This window comes from Onthophagus taurus, chromosome 6, assembly GCF_036711975.1.
Source record: "Onthophagus taurus isolate NC chromosome 6, IU_Otau_3.0, whole genome shotgun sequence".
NCBI classification, from domain to species: Eukaryota; Metazoa; Arthropoda; class Insecta; order Coleoptera; family Scarabaeidae; genus Onthophagus; species Onthophagus taurus.
Window position 1 is genome coordinate 6477746 of NC_091971.1, and position 27139 is coordinate 6504884.

At 34.3% G+C, this 27139-nt stretch overlaps 1 protein-coding gene across 4 annotated transcripts in view; it reads left to right on the forward strand.

Annotated features, from left to right (window-relative positions):
* LOC111427965 (transcription factor Ken) overlaps positions 1-27139 on the forward strand; it is a 117592-nt gene that overhangs the window by 47715 nt on the left and 42738 nt on the right. For 2 of the 4 annotated variants that reach the window (XM_071196585.1, XM_023063341.2), the window contains one exon: positions 15672-15706. The exons of the other annotated variants lie outside the window; for them this stretch is intronic. The gene's annotated coding sequence lies outside the window, so the exon portion shown is untranslated. The remainder of the gene's footprint in view (positions 1-15671; positions 15707-27139) is intronic. 4 annotated transcript variants of the gene reach the window in all.

The window sequence follows — 27139 nt, forward strand, 5'->3', positions numbered from 1 at the left end:
CTAACCGAACCCCATCAACCGGTTAACGCTTATAATGGTGACATTAATTCTTCACACATTCATTGATGTATACGAATCGTAAGTAATTAAAATGAGCCGTTCGTTTTTGATATATGCACTTATGAGCGAATGGTGCGTTCTTACAAATAACTAGAAAGAATTCAAGCATAAAAACAGGATGAAGCTTCGGAATTCAATAAGAAATGTAAATTTTATTTACTTATTTAACATTATGATAGTTTCGATTAAGAAACATTCCTTGCCCTAGTATTTTAGTAATAAATTTCTAGTAATAAATCTATTAAATTAATGCTGAAAATTAATAACGATTAAACTTTGTCAATTTATCCTCTAAATCAATCATTCCAAATTTAATTAAATCAATGAATAAAATTAATAAAGATATAGTTATTTAATAAAATTTTGAAGTAGTTATGATAGATAATTGGCAGCCGCGATGTCCTTATAAGTGATATAACGAATTTATTCGCATATCTGCATTACAAAAATATGTAAATAGAACGATTTAAACAAAACGAATTAAAAAAAAACGATTTAGCACGAAAATTATTTATGTATCAAACTTTTTAGTTGAATAGAACATTTTTATTAAAAACAAATGCATGCGAGATCAAACTTGAGAATCGTTGCGGTTAATGACGTGACTTGAGGTTTAGAAATCACGCTTTGATTAATTACGGATGTAACTTGAGTATCGGCACAAGTCCGATAATTTAGGTTCTGCATATAAGTCTCGCTTCTCCAACACTTCCCATATGAGAAGGTAAATGTTACGGTGAAGAGGTTTTACATTCATATGGAGAGTCAGATGGCGCCGCGTCGTTTCATGACAGCCGTGCCATCCATAAATTCATTAGTATCATCGTAGAACTTTCATTACCACAAAATTAAATTTAAATACTTTAAAATATTATTTTTTATTCCGTACAGAAAAATATGTAAAAACATTGCGTGTTTAATTTATTAAAATGTGTATCAAGTATGATACAATGAGCCTTGAAATAGTTCATGATTGTCTACGAGGTCAAAATTCAAGTAACAAGTTTTCCTGAAAGCAACAAATTCAAATTTAATTGTCTTATTTACATGGATAAAGTTTTATAATTGTATTCTTGTCGTTTTATTGGACAGTGTATTACTAACAATGTATACTTTGTAGACATTAACAACCTCCTTGTTTTGTGTGAAACTTATCTGACACACTTCTAACTAATAACAAAGTCTTGAGTTAAACAGACGAGATCATATGATAGTTTGTGCCCAATAGACCCTTAATATACGGTTATTTCCAATCCGTCCAGTAGAAACCGTTCGCGTTCAAAATTACAAACAAGATGAACACGATCGCGACGAGAAAGAACCACAGCACTAATTGAATCCCAACGGAGGATGAACACGATTTTCCCGCACACAAGCTTGTGCGCTGCTCTGCCATTATCGTGAAAGTGTTATTTACGATTTGCGCATACGCGACGTGCTGAAGTAGTAATTGATCATAATATGCAACGGTGCGTCGTCTAGAGATAACATCAACTCGAGGACGAAGAAATGTTAAGTTATAAGATAGAACGAAACGGCACGTTCGGGTAGAACGAGATCGCGAGAAATACATTAAAACGGAAGTCCATTTCGCACGCATTAAATTCGAAGTCGCATTAACCCAAATAAGTCGGCGCGCATCACAAGTAAATATGCAGATTGATCTTGGAGGTTAATAATATTTTAAAAGTCCTTTTGAGAAACCAATTGAGATCATCACGAAAACTCTACGGTTTGAACAATTTCGCTAATCGTACACCATTATCTTTATACTCCAGTTTAATGAAACTAATGTCGCCAATTATAGAACCCCATTGCGCCACGGGATTGTTGCGAGATACGAGACAGCATACAGAGTGAAGTCGCTTACGTAAACGTTTTACTAAACAACTTCTTGAAGATGCCGAGAGTCGTCATATTTCAGCGGTTTTTTAGCTCCTCTTTTGCCGCGGTTACACCACCTTTTGAAAATATGGATTTAGATAACTACCTTGCAAAGCGTTATGAAATGGGTACATATCTCTGTTTAGTTTAGAAATCGTGTTACAGTAATAATAGCACCACTAACAGGTTAATTGTTTTTGTTTATTTGAACTAAATTAACTAGAACAATAACTAGCACTATCACTAGAAATTACAGTAAACGTCCATTGTAAAAGTGTTTAACGTTTCGGATGACATGTTGCAACCATCTTCAGAAACAAGTTCGAAATGAACAATTTATATTAATTTACTTGAATTTTTATATCTTTTATTGATCTAAAACTAGAACTAACACTAGACCTAGAACTAGAAAAATTCGGGTTTAGTTGTGCGTCTCTCAAAGATACTGCAAATGTTAGTTCTGGTAATAGTTCTTGTTTTAGTTCATCGTGTTATTTGTGTCCATACAGGTTAATCTTTAATTTTATAATTAGTACCTACTAATACGTAATTTATTTAATGAACGTAATTTATCTAATTTAGATTTCATCGAATTGCATAAACGACAAAATATCGAAAAAGTTCCTCTTCTTATTTAATTATTAGTTAAATCACCAATTAGTCGTTTCCCGCATAAACTTGAATACTTACAATTTTTTTTTGATTTTAATTCTGTAAAAGAACACACGTAATTTAATATCAAAAGGTCTGAAAAATTCCGCCGACTAATTACAGGATTAAGTCTAGCGAGACGTGATGACGAAGAAAAGAAGATGATCTCTGCGGAGGAACGAAGACGAAATTAAAGAAATTTCTCCCAGGCAATTTTATGGGCGGGATCACGTGATCTTCTTTTTGCCAAGTTGAACACTCTTTCGGGGCCCAATCGGCGGTCATTTCTCAATGACATCCCAACCAACGATAAGAGGTGAAATTTTTAAACGGACGGATTATTTGGGTCAAACTAAAATTTCTGCCATCTTTTAGCGTTAACTTAACGTTTTGTATTGATAATGTTGAAAAACATTAAAAATCGCTTCAAGATAAATGTTCTTGAAACAATATTTATTACAAAAAACTTTCAATAAAAGTGTTGTGGTATTTTCTAAAGTGAGAAATGAAACGTAACTGTTATGATGTAAATATTTGCATTGGAATGTGGGTTAATAAAATTTCTTATTAAACTATGTTACGTAGAAAAATTAATAAATTTGATTAAAATCTCTGAAAAGTCCGTGCTAAATTTCAAACTAATATGTATACGTAACTGTACAATTTTGACCAATTAGCACACTTTCGGGACAAAAGCAAATCCGGGTCACATGTTAAGCCGCACAAGTACGTTTAATTAGAGATAATAACACTTGAACAAACGAGATTAAGATATTTGATGCTCGGCGAAGAGAATTATATCACTTAATTACCGGACGCGCGAGATTGTTGTTTTAACGAAGCGACATTGAGCAAGGATGAGTGTCAGGATTAGAACTTCTTTATACATTCACGTTCGGTCTAAAGCAATTAGTTGTGATTTAAAAAATAATCCAAGTATGTGCGTGGGTTTCGATCGTTTATTAATTGTACACATGTCTCGATCAACTGTTATAAACGAAGTATAGACTTGGAATTCCTAGCGATCACAATACGAGGTTGACGTTGATCCTCCATTAATTAACGATACGACCATATGTGAAACACATTCTTAAGATTCTTGATTAAATATATTCTTGTACCGTTGAGATTTCTTCGTTTTTATAAAATAAAATAAATAAAATATGCACCATGGTGTTAATTGAACTAAAACTACAACTAACGATACCACTAACACTAGATCTAGAACTAGAAAGGTAGTAGGTATACTAACGCCGAACTGAAACTAGAACTAACAGTAACCATAAAGTTTCTAAAAGTAACATTAAACCTAGTATATTATGCTAGAAATATTTGGGTTAAGCCGTCTTGAGAGATGCACAGCTAAACCCGAATGTTTCTATATTACTAAGTCTAATGTTAGTTCTGGTAATAGTGTTAGTGTTAGTTCTAGTAATAGTGCTAGCGTTACTTCTAGTTTTAGTTCAATTAATACCGGCCGTGAAAGCGTTCATACTTACAAATAATACGTTCTATTACAATCAAATAAGACGATCATTAATACCAAATACGTTAAGATATTGAAAGTTACGCATAAATCAAAATAATTTAGAGAATAGCGATAAGTTATTTACACGAACTAATAAAATAGTAGATTGATATCATTAAATAAGTGTGGGTGGTTGTATTAGAAAGTAATGCACTTGGTACTTCGTATCTTTAAACCATTCTTGAAATTAAGTGTAACGTTAAAACCTAATTGAAGTGGTACGCAATAAATAATGATTGTTTTTTTATGTAATTTACAATTTAATTATTTGGATTAAGTTCATGCGGGTTTATAAGTTATAATTATGGTTCAATTATCGGAAATTGGTGAACGTGGAATTTTACCATAGCGATAAACAAAATATGGTTTTAACACGTTTATTTTTTTTTGTTTTAAACGAAATAACGGCAACAAAAACTTACCCTATAGAAAGTGTAACGTGAAATTAGAATAATTGCGAGCGTTTATATAACAGGAGCAACCGGTGTTGATTTTAAATATTCATAGGTTTTAGTTCATTAGATGTGAACCTGATGTGTTTATTTTGCATAATGTCTATTGATTGATGCCCAATCAAGATGGGTAACGGTTAAAAACTTATTGCAGTAAATAAGAAATTCCGTTTAATAATTTTTTAAATTTCCGGAAGCGAGTCGTGGTTAATTGTTCACAATTTTTTTTTAGAAATCCAACCGTAGCTAGAAGTCCATTGTTAAAGATAAACGGATAAGAGAATCTAAGGATCATTAATTTTCTATTATAAAGCTACAGAGAGAGTTTTCAAGGTGGGGTTTACATTTTTAAACGATCGAGAATATAATAATAATTACAATGGTACTGGTTATAACTTGGGTTTGGTCCATTATTTATACTTTTTTTCCAACACAAAACTCTTTTTGGAAGAAACAATTGGACAGCAACCGAATCAAAGAACAATAAGTCAATAAAAAATTAATTGGATTTCGAGATAAATTAAATATTTATTTCACTCAAGTATCACTAAAACCTGTACTTACTCCACTCGTATATCTTTTATTAATATACGAAATGGTCAATTTCACTCATTACTCGGAGTGCGTTCATTTTTTAAGGCAGATTTACGCTGACACGACCTTCGTATCGAAACGAGACGGTCGCGAATTTATTGACAGCTGATTACGGGCCTTTGTAAGTCCGTTATCGATCAATTCCTCGCGTTAACCGCCTTGTCCCGATTCATTTCGGCAATCAATTTCGAAAAGGCTTCTTTACGTTCCGCATCCATATAAAGATAAACTGCTTGCCACTTGAGTTTTTAAGTAAGATGGATGATCTTTTCTTTTAAAGGAGTATTTTGTAATAACATACGGAAATTATAATTGGTTCAAAATTTCGGTACATTTTTTAAATACAATGTAAACAGGCCGAGGCACTGCAATATGGTAATCATTTTCAGGTTGATATGACATTAATCAATGGGCTTCAGCCACAAGCGGCTTAATTCCTTAAGAGAAGTAGAACTTCATTTGATAAAACCGAGATTGCTTGAGGCCGAAGCGCCACAATGAAAGCCAAAAGATAAAGCCAAGGCCACTTGCAGCCGAGGCGCTGTAATATGATGACCAGTTTAAGGTTGATATAATATTAATCACTGATCCTCGGCCGCAAGCAACCTCGGCTTAATTAATCAAAGTGTCTACTAATTACAACTGATAAATTCGATCTGAATAGAAAAGATATTTACAAAGTGTTGCAGAAATATGTGGTATAAACTAATGGAGATGCACCAATCCAATTTAGTTTAAACGTTATCTTGTAAACTTGAGTAAATAGCGAATGACTTAAAAGTTTGTAATACAATTGCTTTATAATGTCATTGAATTTCTTTAATTTCATAGAGTACGTCGGTAGATAGTATTAAAAAAAGTTGCGTGGGTCTCAATAGAAATTGCAAAGTTATTACAATGTGGGTGGTTGAATTAAATATCCTTAAGTTTATGAGCATGGGCTTGTACCTCCTTGTTTCCTGACCGCATAACGACGTATATTTTGCATTTCAAATGCTCCGCGAAAATTGTCGGTAATGTCAATAAAGATCCTTGAACATCCTGTCCGTGGTTGCAACTATGTCGTAAGTGGTTATCTTTTGTATTAATCTTTTAAAGAATTTCATTTATGTAGCCGCGCATCATTCGCGCATTTGGAGAAAGTTGATAACCACCTTTGAGGAATTTTCTCGTCAACTCGCCTCATTTTCGTGCATATTTATTTTTACATTTTTCTCTTGGTATCATGGGCAGTCAACTCGTTCACGTCAATTATCGCCATTCCCTTCCACCAAGGTAGCGATTTACTCCTTTACTTAACCAATTTAGGTCTCGCATCATTATCTTGTATAACCCCGAAACTTTAAAGGTAATTTACCAATTAAATTCAGGTTAATCTTATTTTATAACTTCATTATAAGTTTTATAACTTAAAGATGTAGCACACGAACAATGACAAATAGATATTTGAGGAAAAGATAATGTTAAATATTAAGTCAAATACAGTGAACGGTAAATATTGGCCTTTTCTCACTGTATTGCCTGAGAGTAAATATTAACAGACCATCAAGCACATAACTTCCTTCTTTATAATTGGACGTGAAGGGATACAAGCAAGTTGACGGTCGAATGAATATTATTACGAGAAATGGTAATAAAATGCGATCGTTATTTGTACTGAGTGATTAACGCTGTTATATCGGTAGTAATGATCGGTATTAATTAGTTTATGTAGATGAGCGCGGTTCGGGTCTTATGATGATTGCCGACGATATTAAAACCAGTAGCTAATTATGTCGGAGCCTCTGAGAATACGGTCAATTAAGGCAGACCACAAAACAAAACTCACATTTTATTCGTATTTAGGACATTTTAACCGTTACATAATAATACGATCATTGGTGTTCTGCGGGAGCACTTTCCATTATTGAAACCGTTTACACGGGAAAATATCAATCGGAGATCATTGATTTTAACTGTATCTTGCAGGTTGCACGCAAGCAAATATCTGAACCCAGTAGACGGTGTCTAGATTAAATTGCTCGATAAGATAAACATTGGCTTTTGTCGGACCCACCCGACTTCGTTCCACCGATTTATCTCCATTATCCATTTTGCGTAATAGGCAAGCGCTTGGACGCAATAATTATTATTGCCCGAACCTAATAACAGTGATATTATAAGGTGTTAGGGGTCAAGATATGAACGGATTGCGCGTTGGTCGTAATAACGACCTTTAAGTGGATCAAAGTGGAACGTCCACATCTTTTCTATACAAGATTTTATTAGAGATTAAGACGTGCGTCCCAGATAACTATGTTCTAGTAGACATACCGTTCATTTCAGGCTAATAATCTTCTTTTACATCTTTTAAATATCAATATTTGCACATAAGTATTCGTTAACCCAATTGCATCATTCAGAATAAATCATAAACTGGCCCATCTCACCAAACTTTTTTTGTACTAATAAGCATTAATAAGAAATAAATTATAATAAAGAATTAACACTAGCACTAGAACTAATATTAGACTAGTGAGTGTTAATGTCAATTTTAGGTTTAGTAGTTATTCAGCGCCAAGTTGTTGTATATTCTAAACAATTGAACTTGTTTCTGAAGAAAGATTGTGTTAGTATTATAGCATGTGTTGTATGCTGCGGTGACAATGGCCAAGAAAAATCTGCGCATATCTGAGCTTATGATGCAAATGGGTAAATATCTTTGGTATTTAAACAAAAAAAAATTATAATGTTATAACTCATTAAACAATAAGGGTATTGCAAAATAAAAGATTAATCTAACGGTAGGCACGTATGTAAATCTACTACACTTTGCAAGTCGCGATGTGTTTTGCCAAAGGTCAGAGTCTTCTATTGCAATTTAATATTGTCGCATTACATTGTCGCCATACAAGAAACAAAAGTTATTGGAAATTTAACGAAATGAAAATTAACTACTTAAGTCATACATAAAATTATCTGATGACATTTATTATCCCTCTTTAGATCGTATCGCTTTCCATTCGAACCTTATTAAAAGGAGTAACTTAAAGTGCGAAAGTGAATTGGTCGGTTTAGAAGTAGAAAACATCAAGTAGTAATATTTGCGCATCGGTGCGTCTCAATTTTATATAATACCTTGCGCAAACATGCGGTTTAAACATCTCTTCGAACACAGTGGTATAGGATTTACGGCTCTATTCAGGCTTTAAAATGTGACGGAAATATCTGAACCGTATGCATTGGACAGTGGAACCTTTTTACTGCTACTGTTACGCTTCGGTTGGTTTATAGATTCCTCGGTCCGTTTGTAATGTTATGACACCGCATTTTCAGACAATGGATCGTCTGTACCGCGTCGACCCGTTCTTAGTTCCTGCTTAAAACGTTCAAATTGGTCCGGCACGTCGTCGGACTTATAGATGAAATCCGGCGTAACGTCCAGATAATTGAGCGCAAAAAATTAATCAGCTAAGCGAAGCTCTCGCGCTTTGCGCATAATTGAACCGATGACGTAGCGAAATTCAGTTGTGTAATTACTTTAGTAAGGTTACGAAACTCGTAATCAAACGGCCAAACAAATTTCTTCGGACTACGGACACTGTCTAGCGAACGGTTTCTACTAGACATTAATGACAATTTGTTACTCGTTATATTCTACACTTTGTACACAAGATTATAGTTATATTCATTGTATGCAATGGAAGCTGTCACGGATAGTTTGTCGAGATTTAAAGAATAAATCTGTTATTAACGACTTGGGACTGTGCAATATTTGGATTTTACTAGGCTAATCTTGGATTTAAATGACACTTTAATCTTAACATAAATATAACAACGTTTTTATAGCCTCTAATTTATTAACAATGTGAAATTAAATTTTACTTGACAACTTACTTTAAATTAAGTAGAAACAAGAGATATTTGCAGTAATCTTATCACAAAAATTATAACCTTTCCAATGTAAGAAACAGATTTTTAAAACATCGTTTAGTTTTTGGAATATTAATTTTTAACTACCTTCTTAAATGTATCTCGTTAAAACGAGGCATCTCCTCAAATTCCTTGGTCGCATAGAAACTGCTTCCATTTAAAGCGAACATCCATTAGGTGATCGAAATTGCCGCTTTTCATCGTACGTCCAACAAAAGAGCTAATCTGTTAGGAGCCAGCGCAAGACAAATGAGGTGACCTTTCGTGGTTTCGAGAGCTCCCTTTTGCGTGGGCTCTTCTCGCTTCGTTCGACGTGGTAGTGAACGTATTTGCATATCAAAAGAGAGGATAAAAATACGATCCGAAACGAGGAGGGCGTTTAATGGCTAATGGAGATGGACGCGATGGGTTGAGAGAGATGAAGAATCGCTTAAAAACCCATTATGCTGAGTTAAGAATGTTAGCCGATATCGAAACTGAAAAAATTCGTACGAAATATTTGCTTTAGCAGTACGGAAGGCACGATGTGCTCATTACGTGCCAAATTTGGTATTTTCTCTACGTGACGTGGAAGAGATAGTAATTAATACCTAAGGGACTTATATTAAAGACGTTTTATCATAATAAAATTACTTCATTAAACTAGTTCATAATTATTGAAATAGATTCTCAGAACGTATTATTATAACTGTTTAATGTAAAATATAACCTTTAGATTTAACACACATACGAAGTGAAATAATTTTATGTCTACAAATTAATTTAATTAGTAAATTCCTTCTGAGATTATACTGATCAGGATTAAACCGTTTTCTCAAACGCATAACAAAATAATTTTTACTTTTTTTAAATCTATTCCCGTAACATTGGAACGTGAAGAATTAAACGTCAAGCGACCAAAGTCGATTAATTCTCTTAATATCGGTACGTGACACCATCCTCCCGCTGAACTTTTCCGTCTTAAAACTAATTACACGAGAGTCGGCTCCTTTAATCTCAAAGCACTAGATCACAGGGGCGCACGCGGCTTGACGTTTTATTGGTACTTGGGTGAGGATGGCGAAAAAATCGTTACTTCACGATTCATTAGGAGCGAATTGCGGTACTGGAACGGATAATGACAGCACGACCCAAGACATAAAAGTCCACTCAAGCCGCCTGGTTATGTAAGTTTTTAGGTAAAATAACAAATATCAATGATCATCCTCAAGACGCAAAGAACTTGTTTTTATACTTCTTCGCAGAACCAATCAGAACTAGGTTTGCAACTTTAAAACTTAAATAAAAAATTCTTCAGTAGCATTTCAATAAGTGGTATACCCCAAATTTACACACTTTCGTAAACTGTTGTAATGCAAAGAATTTGCTTGATACTTATTTATAACCGTGGATTGTCCTCGTACAAATTGTTGGGATTGCTACAAGAATTTAAGTCTGCCGAATCCTGTCAAAGATTCCCGCTAAAATTTATATCCTCAGGTAGAGAAAACTCGCTTCGGATTTCAGTCAAATTTATGTAAATAGTCGTTTGTTTACGACGTTGCTAATATTAACAGTTGCACTTACAATCAGACTTGTTTTAACACCTATAGAAAGTATCTTGTTGAATTTAAATTAAGAAGCGAACATTTAAAATAAAACATCAATATAGATGCAAATTTATTTATTATCTAAATGAAAACTAAAACAACCGTGAAATGTGTTTAATATAAACTATGATTAGATGAGTACGTGGGATAAAAATGATCTTCTCCATACCAATTAATGTCGACGTTAACTAAATCTTTTCCTCATTCCTGATTTCGTTGACGGCTTCATGAACGAATCTGTCAGGTTAGAAATTAGAAACTTAATAAAACATGTCATAACTAGCCAATTCGAACAAGTATTTATGAACTCAACCAATGTTTCACGGATAATAACTTATTAATGTTTACGTGACACCCTCATTAACGACTCATTGAAGCCTCATCGCTTTAAATTTGTACGCCAACCGGTTTTTATCTTGACTAATATGTAATACCGCGATGATTAATTATATTCTCAACAACAAGTTGACTGGGATGATTATAATTTGGAAATAATTTTTAATTAGGGTGTCAATATTGTTATCGATTATTTATTAATGAGAAGTTAAATTATAGAACTTATAAAAAAAATCTAGAAATATAAGGTAAGTTAAGGTAAGTTTTAGAGAAAACAATCTTTTTTTGATAGCTTAAATAGGTGATTTTAAATTTTTTTTATAAAATGCACTGTTTACCGTGGAAATTTCAAAATTGGTAAAACGTAATCTCAAAACGTTTCATTTCTTAAAACCTAACCGTTTTGGAGAAAATCTTTTTTTTAATCGGTATTCACAATGTTGCCAAGGAGCAAGCTCAAAAAGACATTGTTTGCAATACCTGAAGAGTGGCTTAATATCTTAGATGTCGTGTTGAGTTGCACCTATAAAAGAAAAAAGCAAGAACCAAAAAGAAAAATAATACAATTTTCATAATAAATAAATAATTTATAATTTCTATTTTGTTAAAACTACGAAAAATGAGAAATTTATGTAAACTTGTAAAATCTGAATTAATCGTTCACGGTCTAATAATAATCCGCAATGCATTTGTATTGTACTCATAAAAATCATAATTAAATTAAATCTTTACGTGTATATAAATCAAAACGAAACTGTTATTGTGAAATTGACCGTTTCACATTTCATGACTTAAATTTCTGTTCTTAGTTATTATATTTAAAACGTCGGGTTAATATGCAATATATATTAAATAAATTACATCTATATATAACTAGAAATCTAATGAAAACTCTAACGTTTAAGCACCTACCTTTAAAATAAAATAGCATCCAATTACAAGACGATTTAAAACCGTACTTAAATTATCATTAAAAAAGCAAGGTTTATTCGCAAGTCGAAGTGTGAAATTTATATTAACCATTTGCATTTGATTTCGTACTCCTAAAAATGAAATTAATCCAATATCAAGGCTAATCCCGAGATGAATTTTATTTTTCTGGTGTTGATCTGCATAAATATACAATTTACATCGCGTCCATTAAGAATCGTACCGTTTAAATAATCTGTGTTATCTGAGATGACCGTTATTTTATTTATATAAGAGAAGCGTAATTATCGCGAATAAATCCGATGCGCATTGCTGCTGGCATAAATCATGCGTTCGCCGTCATGTAAATAAGAGGTTATTTACAGCGGCACTTCGCCCATAATTAAATACTTCAAATTCTGTATGTATAATACGGCGCACACCCAGATATCTCGGTTGGTATACCTGCTAATTAAAATAAACTGGTCAAGAAAAAAATTCGCACGCGGTTAACTGTAAACCAGGAGACGATTGGAGCTTTATATGTATATCTACATGTAGATACCGGGTTATGCACGCTATATAGGTGTTGCCGGTAGCGTTGGAATATTTTCATAATTGTACCTTAACTACCTATAAGGTTATACCAGAAACAGGTTAGACAATAGAACTGTCCTTGACAACTAAGTTAAATAATTTTCCATTTCATTCTTGTTAGTGTTCGTCGGCGCACACATTTCCGGTGTAAACAGTGTTCAACTAAGTAAGTGTTATTGCAAAAAGAAAAGAAAATCTCAACACGAACAGATGACTAACGCCACCGAGTCAAGGCCGATCGTGATTTATGATGAAGTCCATGCTAATATGAACGTTGGATCTCCGCCGGATGAGTATAAGTTATTATACGTGATACGAGCTTATGCAAGGTAAAAAAGAAGCTTAAAGTCTGAAACAGAAGCCACTTTGTCTACTTTCTAAGGAAGATCGCCGTATAAATTACGCCGACGTTTACATTCGCGTTGTTTTATGAGCATTTGAAGAAATTTCCTCATAGCTACTTGTCCCGCTTGGTCCGTTGACGAATAGTGTATTATATGCGAAATTAATTTCCGAGAAATGAGATTCATATACGACCGTCCGCGAGTTATAAATTATGTGTTCCCGCATGAAACTTGAGGGTTTATCGACTCATTGACCATTGATATTCATTATTAATGGCAACTGTTTACCATTTAATCTCTCAAATTCATTCAATATGATTAATATTAATAGATATATCGTTCTCATCACAATTCATTAACATGGGTAATACATCTCGATAATATCTTGCATTGAGACAACTGGACAAAACAGATCAAGAAAACATTTTAAGTTTTCTCCATATTTTTAAGTTTACGATATTTCACTTTTCAAATATCAAATTAAGATTTTATTAGTTTGAAAGTTACGAATTTTTTTTTTCGGGTGGTTGCGTAGATGCTTTTTAGAATGTGTTTTGCGGTTTTCACTTTTCCATGTAGTCAAGGTGTCTTTGCCGTTTTGATTTTAACTTTTAAGTTTAATTTAAAATTTAACAACTTTGCTGTTACGAGTGTTTTAAAATGTTCTTTTACATGAATGTGATCAAAAAATATAATGTAAGTATATCCAAAGGAAGCTATAATTTTTGTTTTTATTAACAAACATTTTAACACTAAATTCCTATTAATTTTAAATTATAACAACGAATTTTATGGAAAATAAGAAATGATTTATGGCACGTTAAATCTTCATTAAATTTACTTTAATTCATGATCATATCTCAATTCCTTCTTGAGATGTAATGTTTTTAATTTCAACTTTTACCATCGTCAAATTAATTTCACTTTTCGATTAAGACATGGTGAGCATTTTGTGTGATTTTATAGTATATTTAAGTAAAGGAATAGTATTCTTTCCAATAAAAGTTATGTTTGAAATTGAAATATCTATACATCGAATTCTAAAGTATCCGCGATGGGATATAAAGCTTACCATGCTGTTATACGCAAGATTGTATACAATGATTGCACCAATACTAAAGTTTCAATCCTACATGTACAGAGGCATTTGATAGAGAGTGCATTACCAAAACGAATAGTAAACCTCAGTGGAGTTATTCAAGGTGCGTCTCTGCTTTCACGTACAACACAGTCATCCGCCTTGCCAAGTATCCGTTGAAATTAATGGTGTCTTATTCGTCACCTCCATACCATTTTCAGGTATCGCTTCATCATTAATAGGTGGACGTGTGGGTTGGTTTTAGTTTAAAATTTTCTAACAAGCACAGTCGGATATTGCAAAATCGTTAATTGCCGGACAAGGAATCCAGGTTTCGTTAAGTGTTCGATATTAGCGAGTTTACACGAACCGGGGGAAATAGAATCGCGAGCGTGACGCAAAATTCAACCTCATATGGGAATCGTAGACAACGAATGCAATGGCAGATGGCGCCTCGCTGTGTTACGCCATTTTTTACACTCGTCAACAACGAGTGCGCATTCTTTTCACATTCCCTGGCGTGGTTGTACATTTTTGCTCGTTTTGTAATTACTTGAGGTATGCGTGCAGCTAGCGCCAACTAATTAAGTCTAGACGAACGCTAGACAAACAACAGTGGTTATATGATGACACGCAAAATAGCCTGGGAATTTCTCGATTCTAATCGTACCGACTTTATAATTATTTAGATAGTAATTTATAAAAAGTGAGATCTAAAAATTGCTATTTAAAAAGTAGGCTAACTTTAAATTCCACAAAATATACATAGTGTATATTTTTATCTTGTATTAAAATCTCCATTCAGTTAGTCACGATCTAGTTATGCCAAAACGAGAATTCAATACAGATTAGTTCTGTTCTTTTTTGACGATAAAAAAACTTGTTCTGCACACTAAACTAAATAACACAATCTGGTACGCTTTAAAAAAGTAAATAATTGGTTTTCTTTTTTCCCATTATTAGATTTTTTCTGGTATCGATTAACTAAAATTTATTTTAAAACAGGACTAACTTCAATAACATCAACGATAATTGCGTTTTAATATGAATGAGCAAGGTAATTATTTTTTAATTGTTATCTTTGGTATTCCCATCTTTTTCATTCTTCCGCGTTTTATTCGTCATTGTCAAAATATACAATAATAGGCAGTTTATAGATGTCAGAAGCACCATAACATTATAATCTCTTGAAAGTATTACGCGTAAGGTGCGGTTTAAGAAACCAAAAAGGCTTGAAGCCACGGTGGCCAAGGCATATTGATTTGCCCGAGGAAGAACGTTTGCACAACGTATGTTTATGTTATGGAAAACCGTACAATTGGGTACGTGATATCGGGTGATTAAATAAACGACAGGAAAGTAGGTAGTTCTTACGCTGTCGGGTCTATTCTGAGTACAAGCCGTTACGACAAGCAAAAATTTCTTTAGAGTAGAATAGATCGATGTATTATGGGGTTTTGAAATGAGATTCTAAGATACAACAACGTATAGACGCAGGACGTTCGTCGTATGAAAAGCAAATAACCGGTTATTAACGAGGAATGGATAATTTTCAAAATGATATACTAGATTGACGTCATTTTGCACCTAATAAGCCAAAACCATATTACCGCACGTGTTTACAAAATATCTATAGACGAAATTATCCCGTCATAAATTCTGCATCGTTAACCATAAAAAAAATAAATAATTGTTTATAAATTTGAAGCAGTTGATTAATTTTAACTTTCTTTACAGGTGCCATGGGATAACTGATAATATCTAACTAATCCGTAAGTAGTGAAAAAAAATGTTTTAAGATGTAAATCGGAGATGGTAGTATCTGCTTTCTAATATCCATGGGCTACCAACAATAATTGATACATCAAAAGCACGTTGGGTTTCGGGGTATAAAGGCTGAAAATTGCCACCGCCGCTAACAAGTATCGCGATTTTCATGCATGCAGGATTATGCAGATTATCGTCGTGCATACCGTAACATTGTTGTTCTACTCGGTTTACGGGTACTCGAAGGTAATGGTCCGTAACGACCTGAAAAACCCTTGTTGCTTTTCGATTTACAATGGAAAAGCATTAAAAACGAGAAACTTTATTGTGTCGAGCCATATTTTCATGTCGACCTTCACCGTCAATCCGAGTCAAGATTGACAGCTGTTTAATTACCTGGAACTGAACAATTAATTTCCTCGCGTTAACCCAAATTCGTGTTCATTTCTCATATTTTTCTGACGGAAAGTGAAAAATGGCCGGAAGTCGGACACCACGGTTAATCTCCTAATTGCGGTCTCACCTTTCGTTCTTCAATTATATGGAGCGGTCCGGATTCATAATTGGGTCCATGTTCGGCGTGCCGTTGTAGTTTTATCGAGACAAAAGGCCGTTATTATAAGATCATTTTCATTAGATACAGTTCTTGACCTTTTCGGTGTTAATTGCGTTTCGGGCCGAGGACGTACGGCACGTCACTTCTTATATTGCGAAAATATGTGGAGGATGTTTGCGAAAAGACCGTTGCAAATTATCGATGGTAATAAGCAGGTTTTACTGAAATGATGTTATTAAAATAATGATCTTAGATAGGGTTTTATTTACTAATAAATCGATAATGTGTATTATAAGTCGCGCCCATTTTTTAAATTAATAAGATTACATAATATTTGTAAAGATAATTTGTAACTTTATCCGGATTGAAAATAATTCGATACAAAGGAATGCTCTGCTTTGGTACGATCGTCATGGTATTTCCCTAAGGCCTCACTCTAGTACAAGCACTCCTTTCGTTCACGCGAATGTTATGCAAATCCGATAGACCTAAAACACAACCTGTGCACTGCACAAAGGGGGCATTACATATTCGGATAGCCGGCGTGCACTCCTTAGAGTGCATATGTGCCTTACGTACGCGGGCCTACATCGTCTTGGTCTGTAAACGCCCACTGAACCCAGCGGCGTACCATTCTCATTTGGGGTGATCCCTAAAGTCATAAATTAGTCGTGAATTTTTTTTCGTGCACTTGAAACCGGTGCACGAAATTCCTACCGTTGGTAATAATCGGATTACGTCGAAATAATTTTATTGGAACGCCGAAAATACCACAGGGGAAACATACGTACGCCACTGGCACAACACAGCATTATGTAAATTTGGCGAGCCTGGTTGTTATCGTGTGCGATTTTCCTTTAGTAGAGTAGCGAACTGACCTAAACCTGTGTCGCGTGTATTATGTATTTATATCGGGCGTTTAGATAAGCGGATCGAATCCCAAATGCCGACCGAGACTGCACCTGTTGCACGACTGGGTCTTTTGCGAAACAACACGAGTGTCCCTATATTTTCTTCACGGTTGTTTACAGGGTCGGCCGATCACCTCTCCGCGCATACATTAGGTTACGTTGGAATTCAAATTTTCATTGTTCGAATCGTTACGACACTTGATCGATTGTTCCGAATTGATTTTATAATTCGCTCGATCGCATAATGAGCTTCCTGCACAAATTATTTCTTTTCAATTTTAAAATCCATCATTGACGACAGTGACGATTTTTATGAGATCGTTGACCAACCCCAATTAGTACACGCAAATATTACGGGCTAATCGTTAAACGAACCGTCACTAATCAGTGGGTTTTGTAGCCGAAAAACTATAGTAGTTACTTCGAGAGTGTAATTTCAAACCTGTTACTCCTCTGGCGTTCACGAACTACCGTAATGACTCAATTTGACCTCTGTAATATAAACAAAACTGAATTTTTGTTATGGTTAGTTCTCTGAACTTACATTTTCTTGTTTTTTTTTGAACTAATACTAGAACTAACACTACACTAAGAACTAGTAACTTCCAGGCTAAGACGTACGTCTCTTAAAAAATTGCTGGTCGTTTCGGATACTATGTTGCAACCTTCTTCAGAAACAAGTTTAAAGTGTCACTTTATCCTGCAATTACATATTCTTCGCTATACATTAAGACGAGGTCATTTGCGGCCGAGGCGCTACATTATTTGTTAATCGATTTAGGGTTGGTATTGTATTAAGTGGGACGACTCAGCCGCAAGCGGGCTCGTCTTAATTAAACGCAATCATACATTCCCCTTTATCCATATAACCGAGTTGCCCTGCGGCCTTCCAGTTAGAACTGATATTATGTTGTGTGGGACGCAAGCGGCCTCGGCTTAGTTGTACGCAATCGTACATTTAGCCGAGGAGCTACATTATTTGTTAACTCATTTGGGATTGCCATTGTATTAAGAGAGCCGCCTCGACATAATTTTGCAGGATCATACATTCTCAAGAAATGCTACATTATTTATTAACTATTTATTGTTAATACTGTGTTGTATGGAACGCCTCGCCCGCAAGCGACCTCGGCTTAATTAAGCACAATCAGTGTTGTTAAATAACCGGGTATTTGTTTTTAAGGGTAAATTTCCTGGATATATACTCCGGGGTATGTACCAAAGATGGTATTTAAAATTTAAAATTTAAATTGAGTTAATGGCAGTTTTGCAAGCACTTCAAGAATGCAGAGTCGATTATCGATATACCAAACTTATTTATAACATCTACAAGAATGCTACAATGACGGTAAAATTGCATGAAAGTACTGAAGAGAGTAGAAGTAGTAAAGTACTCATTGTGATTAAAACAAGGCAATACACTGTTGAACCCAAATTGTTCATCACAGTCCTGAAGAGTGCATTTAAACAACGGGATTGGATCCAAAAAGGCATAAAGATTGATGGCAAATGCCTAAGTAATTTGCGCTTCGCGGACGATATAGTTCTTATTTCGGATAGCCTTACATAAATTAAACTAATGCTGAACGACTTAAAGGAGGTGTGTGCAAGAGTCGGGCTAAATATCAACGAGGAGAAATTAAAATTTATGACAAATCTTGTTCCTAGCTCTAACATCAACATTGGGAATAATGAGATTGAGAGGGTTGACAGGTATATCTTGGCTATGAGGTTCGTGTATCGAGAGATAATCAAACAAGCGAACTAAACAGAAGGATCACAGGAGACATCTTCAAGAGAAAAGGCTTTCAGTCAATACGTGTTTCCGGTTATGACAACGGCTCCAAAACTTTAACATTAACGGTAGCCACTGCTATGAGGGTCCAAGTAACGCAAAGATAGATGGAGAGATCGATCCTGCATGTAACTCTGAGGGACTACATAGGAAATGAAGACCTAAGTGAAGACCGTAAATGATGTGGTCAACATTGTAGCAAAGCTTAAGTGGAACTGGGCGGGTTATTCGCGTAAAGGAAGAATGAGCAGTGGACAAAACGGTTTCTTGAGTGGAGACCGCGGGCGAACAGACGAAGTAGACGTCAAAAGAATGCCAAACAATTGGATTTAGATAGCACAGAATAGAATCGACTGGAACAGAATAGGGAAGGTCTATGTCCAACAATGGACGCAGAGGGCTGCTTGATGATAATAATCATAATAACTTGATCTGAGCTAAATTACGACAGATTCGTTTGATGATACGTCCATTTCATCATCTTCCTCTTCATTTCTTTTGGAATCTAATATATTTTCACTGGTATCACTTTTATACGCACCCTGGGCTGGGGTAAATACCCGGATAAATACCCATTTTAGAAATACCTACCCGTCGAGTATTTACTCAGCGCCCATCACTGAGCACAATCATACATTCTCCTTTATACATTTAACCGAGGTTGTTTGCGGCTGAGGCGCTACCTACATTATTTGTTAATCGTTTTAAAAATTTGTTAATTCATTAACTAATAAAGTTGCAAATAATTACTTAATTCTTTAATTTGAAATAAGAAATCTGTTTATAGGTAATACCGCTATTTCCTTTGTAACGACCTTTAATTGCTTAATCAATACATCGATCTAAACTTCTTGGAATAGCTTACGAAAAGAAAACAAGAAGAGAAAAGTATTGAGGACGACGCTCACATGTCCACTGTTACGGAAGCCGTCTTAAACCACTTAAACTGTTGATAAGATCGGACACGTTTAATTGCGCCGGGTCGGTTTTAGTTAACGGGCACACTTTCTCTCTCATATGCATGTAGAATTATTTCATGGTGGACCTCACCTGTGCCGCACACTCTCATGATAGCGTATTAATTTCTAATTAATTGCTCGTTATAAGTTCATTTCATTTCTCAAAATCTATTTATAGCGGATATAAAAACTATGCGTAGGTTGTGGATATTCTTAATATTAACTTTCAAAGGTTAAATGCACGAAATGGTTAACTATACGCGGTTTATGTACTAACTTTAGATGCGCTTTATTGGAATTCCCGATTAATATCGAAATAAAATTTTATGATTATTGCTATGTCAATTTCAAAAAATTAACCATCTCGAAAATGTTTTACGTTTCCTCTTTTCTTAACGCATTTACAGTTATAAAAGTTGACAGTTTAATAAAAGTAAATAAATCTCGAAGCTGTTAACTTGTTAACGTTAAGATTCTTATTTGTTTATTACAAACGTTCTAAAATAAGATAGAGGAAGATATCTAATTTGTGTCAAAATTTTTTATTTATGAATTAAATAACACCGGACTACAACGAGTTGTAGTCGTTATAATCAAATATGTGTTTACCGTCCAATTTTGACAAGCCTTCATCTCATTCGAAGTTTCTCTTTTTTCTGTTTGCTCATTTGAATACCGCGCAAAGTGTGCCGAGTGTTAAGCAAACAGATTAAAACGTAGCAAATGTGAGGACGCTCCCCAGATCCTATCTTTCGTCTTCCCCACTGAGCGAGGAGATGAAGGCAATTGAAACCCCACAGAGATCCCTCAGTATCTTCGCATATACTACCAAAAGTGATCCGTCTGTCGGATTACGATCCATCAACATCAGTGTCATTATCATGAGACGTGCCAGCGAACCTTATTATTACATTACTAAAATCCAAAAAACACAAAAAGGGCAATAATATAAACTAAATTATTTAAAATCCAACTTTGCATTAAATAAGTACGGTTAAATTATTGGAAAATTAGGAAAATGAACGATTTACGGTGTTATTGCATAGTGCGATTTTCAAGATGACTTTTTACAACCGCAAATTATGCGGATCGGTTCTTGAAACTGGAAACCGACGCGCACAAAGCTGCGGTTTTCGATGTAAGTACCGTAGTTAAAGAGTGCTAAAATCGCACGTTGTTTCTTCTGTAGCCGCCGACGTATAATGTAACAGGAAATACCCGGTCAATTACATAATCTAAGATAACTTTCTTTTTAAAATTTTAATGATTTCTATGTAATAAATTATATTAATAATTATCAAAGGTATTAACCTTTGTGTTGAACATAAGATCGCTTCGTTGTCTAGAACTGAATGCAACAACCTGTTTATGAGTGTTTGTTCTTCTCTCGACATCCTACGTTTATTTTGTCCGTTATGGTGGTACCCGTTGACATGTGTCGGGCGTCTAAAGAATTTTCACTCGCAACATTTTCCTCTATTAGACACCTGCGGTAGTAGTATCTAGCGTATTTGTATAGAATCAAGAAAGTCAACCGACCATGCCATAAAAAGTCTTATTTTGCCTATTATTCTCAGAAGAAAATTAATTGAAACTTGAAGCAGTACCAAAAATTTCATATTACAAAAAATTTCGCCGACCCGTTTAGCTGATTTATCCTCTCAGGTTTTACAGTTGTTCCACAGTTGCAGATGCTCCTCTCCTCATTATGACCACAATAACGTACCGGTTCTTCTTTTTCCTTGTAACTCTGTTGTTGTTTATGTACGTTTTCTTTTCGGATCATATTTTGTTCCACATGCGTTGCGTTGTCAGTAGTACCCAATTAAAATTCTTCTCAAATAATATATTTTACAACATATAATAACAATTGTGTTTATTTCTCAATTTCAAGGGATCTTAAACAAGAAGCCGTAAGCATTGTTTCCGGTAAGTCGTGTGCCACAAAAGACGTCCATAAACAGCTTTGTAGACACCAAGTTTACCACGCCATCGTTAACGTAACTAATCAGAACGTGTCGTTTTAGCGGTGGACATTATTGTTAACACAAACTGTACGTATTAATAATGTACGGCGATTAGTATTAATCACCTGGAACAAAATGAACACACCCTGACCACAACGCTATGACGTGTTACACACACTACGAGAATGTGTACTTAGTACAACAAGAGATTTCTTTAAGTCGGCGTACAAAACCAATAAACATCAATAATAAACGGAAATATTGCGTCTTTCGTCCTTTAGCTCTTCGCGTTTGCAATTAATAATTAGTTACAACATAACTACATTCATTGTGTTTCCCTACATGGTAATCTCGTGCTGTGGATAATTTTGTTGGGTTACGATTGACGGATGATAATTATTCTATCACACCACGAGTCCATGGTATAATAAACAATTGTTTAGAAAATGTGTATACCCAACTGAGCAATTATATTCACACCTTTATATTTCTTTTGTACTTATGAGAAACATGTCTATGTGATAATATAAAATTGAATGGGAATTCTTATTTTTATCAAGGTTTTAGATTTTGATGTTAATTAAAGTTAAATTTCAAAGTCCTTTATTCTTTGAACTAAAACTAGAAACTTTCGGGTGTCAAACCTTTTTGCTGTTCTGCTGGAATTCTTGTGGATTTTATCAGGTCCTTCATTTTCCTTACGATTTTGTCTGTAGGGTCTTTCTTGATCTTCCTGTAGGTGGCTGGTTCCAGTAGGTTCATCATTTAGTTCATTAGGTTCATTTATCTACTGGTAAACTATTACATTTCTTCTTTATTCTTCTTGACGATTTTCATTTTATCGATAAAAAATAGTGACAGCTAGGAAAACTGTTTCTTATAGATTATTTTTTATTGCTTTATTATGAACAATTTTCATGAACAATATTTTCCTCTATTTATTTTAATTTCTATATTCTGAGACTTTTTTTAATACAAACCATCAATTTTCACATTTTGAACATTCTCACTAAAAAATATTGACAGCTAAGAAAAATCTTCCTTATAGTTTATTCTTTATTGCTTCGTTGTGAACAATTTTCGCGAACAATATTTTCCTCTGCATATTTTAATTTCTGTTATGATACTTATTATCAATCGCCCATTTATTAAATTGAAGCAACAATTACAGCGCAGCTGCAAGAGTTACATTCATTAAGTTAGATACTAATGTAATATACACCTACGTAAAAACGTTGGTACGAAATCTTAAGTGAATATACGTGGGACGTACCACTAATTAATAGCCGTTAAGACTAATTTGCATTTAAGATATCGCGTCGGTCACAATATGAGCAAAAAAAATAAATTGAAGCAAATTTCTCCCGTTGGTTCTTCTTCTTGAGGTTTCACTGAAATATTTTTAGCTATTTTTTCTTGTACAACACATTGATGAAGCAATATATGCAAGAATTACAGGTTCGTTACCTTACAAAGCTACGTAAAATTAAATTAGCGTTAAAATGACAAAAAAAAATTTTTTCTTGATTTCTGTTAATTATATCTAAAATTAAGAACACCGTTAGGTATGCAGCGTACGAGCAGGTATAGAATTATAATAAAGAGCATCATCTCGAAAAGCCGGTTACCTTCACAGTTATATTGTGCCAGACAAAAAAGTCGTTTGACCTGGTTGCTATGCACAGCCACTTTTTGTGTTTTTAATTTGGTAGCGAGAATTCGAATTTCCAAGAGTTTTTTTTGTTGGTCTACGGTCATTGTGAGGAATCAAGCGATTTGAACCTACCAAAAGAAGAAGACAAATTACACGGTCTCGCTAAAGGTGACTATAGTGAAAGAAGGAAATAAAAAAGACAAGTGGTAATAAATCGGATCCACTCCGGAAAAACGTACAACTTGAATGCTTCGTGCTAAATACCGAGTAATTGGACAAGGAATCCTTTAGGAATTACCGACCAATCGCACTGTTTCCAATTAAAATACTGTCCAGTGGGTCTGGATATGTTTTGGTGATTTTTTAGCGTATATTTAGTACTAATTAAGCAATGAGGTGAATTAATGAGAGGATCGAATTCGTTTCTTGGAAGCGAAGTAAATAATTAATTGGGTTGGACCTTGTTCCAAGTTGATGCTATTCAATCGGTCGATAAAATAAAACAGATTTAAGTAGCTGGAATTTAAGAGTTAAATGAAAGTTTTCCCCGATTTACATACAATGTTTTTTTTTTACATTTCAGATATATTTTAACAGTTCACGATTTTTTTAATAAGTAAATTTCACTTTTCCGTGATTATTTATGTCACAATAAACAATAAAGCTTGACAATAATTAACCACTAATAAATACAGTGGGAAATGTATCGATAGACAATAAAATCGCTTTCTCAACGGTGACAATCAACTATTAAAGCGAAATTACGTTCAATAAAATTTATTATCGGATTAACTTCCACGCACTAGCGCCCGGATTCATACATTATTCAATACCCGGCCGACATAAATCAACAAATAAATCCACGCACAGCCTCCTCCGGCCACAACAACGTTCCGTGATCAATTAAAAATTAATTGATTTCACATGAGGCGAGCGATTTCGCGGCCAATTATTGAACGTCCTCGCCAGCAGGTTCTTAGTACAATACACACCTAGCGTTAAATTCTATTCTAAACGGATGCTATTCAAGCTTATCACAGGTGGCGAATCGAAGCTTACTTTACAACGACTTCAACAACAACAAAAGCCATACTACCACATAGAAAACTGAATGTTACTTGTAGTCTAAACCCACCTTTAACACTGCGTTCCTTTATATTGTCCTTCAACCACTTTTCGTCTTCGACTTGTTTATCTGTGAAAACACGGCCAGTGACAGATGTTATTTAAGTTTACCGTTACTCGTCTGGAAATCCACACTGAATAGTTCCAGATTAATATTAATTGATGAACGTGTCAGATATGAGGTCATTTTTAATTTCAAACAATTTCTTCTTCACTGTGTTAAGAAAATATAAAAAAAATGTTTTGAAAAAAAGATTGATGATTTAAGATAATTGGGAAAGTGTATTTTATGAGTTGATATTTTGGTGTGCTACTTATTCGGTTAATTAACTCTGCAGTTACTAAGATTATAAAAAGATATCACTTCGGACATTTTTATCTCCAAAGAAGTAAGTAAGTAAAGAAGATACCAAGAATTTTTTGACAACTCACAACAGATCATCTAAAATAACGTACCACTAAAATCCATTGCATGATGTATTCCACGTCCTGAAAGTTTTAAGGATGTATCTAACATCGCGCGCTATGTTCGGACACATCTTAAGAGTGCTGAGTTGATCCAGAATACTGACTTTAGTACACTGAGTTAACATCCTCAAAGTATGATCAAGAAATTGGAGATCAATCAGAGAAGACATTCAAACACAGTTCGACATTCCTATACATGGTGCCCATTATGTATGGAATATAGTATATATCTTGGTAGGTATCAACTTTATAAAAAAACATTTTATTCAAAAGTTGTTCAATGTTTATTAAAACATTTACCAAAATATATACTATATTCCATACATAATGGGCATCCTGTATAATGCGCTAGCCCGATTAACTAAGAACGATTAAGAACCTCTTAAGAAATTATAAAATTATTGAAGCTCTTAACGTAGAGATATGTATTATCTGTATGGCCTGTAAGATTGTTTATCTATATTAAAGAAGGTTATATTTTTCGTAGTGTGCTACACGCAACATAAAACCATGCATTATTTAAACTCAAAGAGCGTATCACTATCAATAATAACCACCTGTGTATAATACAGGGATATCTCCGTAAACATATAATTGATTAAAAATAATAATCTATTACCCTGATGTCGTAATAACTCATTTGCGTAATTCCGTTTTAATTAGATCTACACAAAAAGAAAATAACAACTCAGCGCGTTTGTTTTTTATGTAATCATCACCATGGATGTCCAATTAAACTCAACGAATATTAAATGCGTCCGGAAGTAAACAAGAGCAGGATTTATTCAGAACAAAACAGCGATCATTATTCGTAATTTGCATGTAAAACAATGACGTGAAAAATTAAAATGGTCGGGCTCCCTTGGCTCAAAATTTACATAAACGCGAGCGAGGAAAGAGTCGGAAAAAATAATTACATGAATAAGCAATCGCGCAAGAACGGCCTTGCGTTAAATAACACCTTGCTGATTTTTTTTGTTGTTCGAACTTTACGTCGGGTATATGAATTAGTTTCGCAATCTGGAACTATAGGACTATTTAAATGCAAGAGGGGCGAACAAAAGAATTTAATTTAAGTTTAAAGAGTGAAAAATTATGCGTACGGCCGAGTTAATAGTGTTCGTTTATAATATATGTTATGTTGCGTAACAATTAGGTTCAGTCGCAGGTAATTTCAATATTTTAATTGCCGTTATACTTATTCGCGGTTTTGTAGCCGCAGAATACGAGCAACAAAACAGATTAACCACTTTCTAATGCAGAGGTTCCAAAACAACACCTTTAAGAATCTCAAAATTTAAAATAAACTTACGAGTTAACGCTAAATATTATAAATTGAAGTTATATGTAAAATATTTATAATCGCTGTGAAACAGAGTGTATAAGCAGGAAGCAACACGTGCAAGCACGACCGCTAATGTTAATTACAAGAGAAGTGGTCGTCCAATTTTCAGGCATCACGCTGAAAAGTATCGTGTCAAAAAAAGAAATGGTTGTGGAAGTGAAATGCGTGGCCATAAAACCCTGGTGGGGCATTATTAAACCGCAATTTTCGATAAAATAAATTACATCCTGATGCCAAGTGAAACCTAAATCTGTTCTCAGGCGTTTCCGCTTTTCTTACTGCTTCTCTCCGAGCCTGATGGACCCCAAGGATGGTCGTGTCCATTTCCATAATTGATGTTGGCATAATTGAAATTTCTCTTTCTTGTTAGAAACGACCTTGTAAGTAGCTCAATGTACTTTAACTCACAAGGATGCTCGTGTAAATGAACTAAAACAATGCTTTATTTTTAACAGAAATGAGAGTTATATTTATTTTATTTACGTAATTTCCGTAAACGGATAATTTCCTTACTCCGTTATGTTGAAATTCAATTATATCTTGTTACCAATGAACGAAATAAACTGACGTTTTGACACTTGCGTGGCAGTAATAAGATTTATATTCTGAATGTCAAGATAAGTAAGCAGTATTAAATCTAATATTAATTAATTTCCTA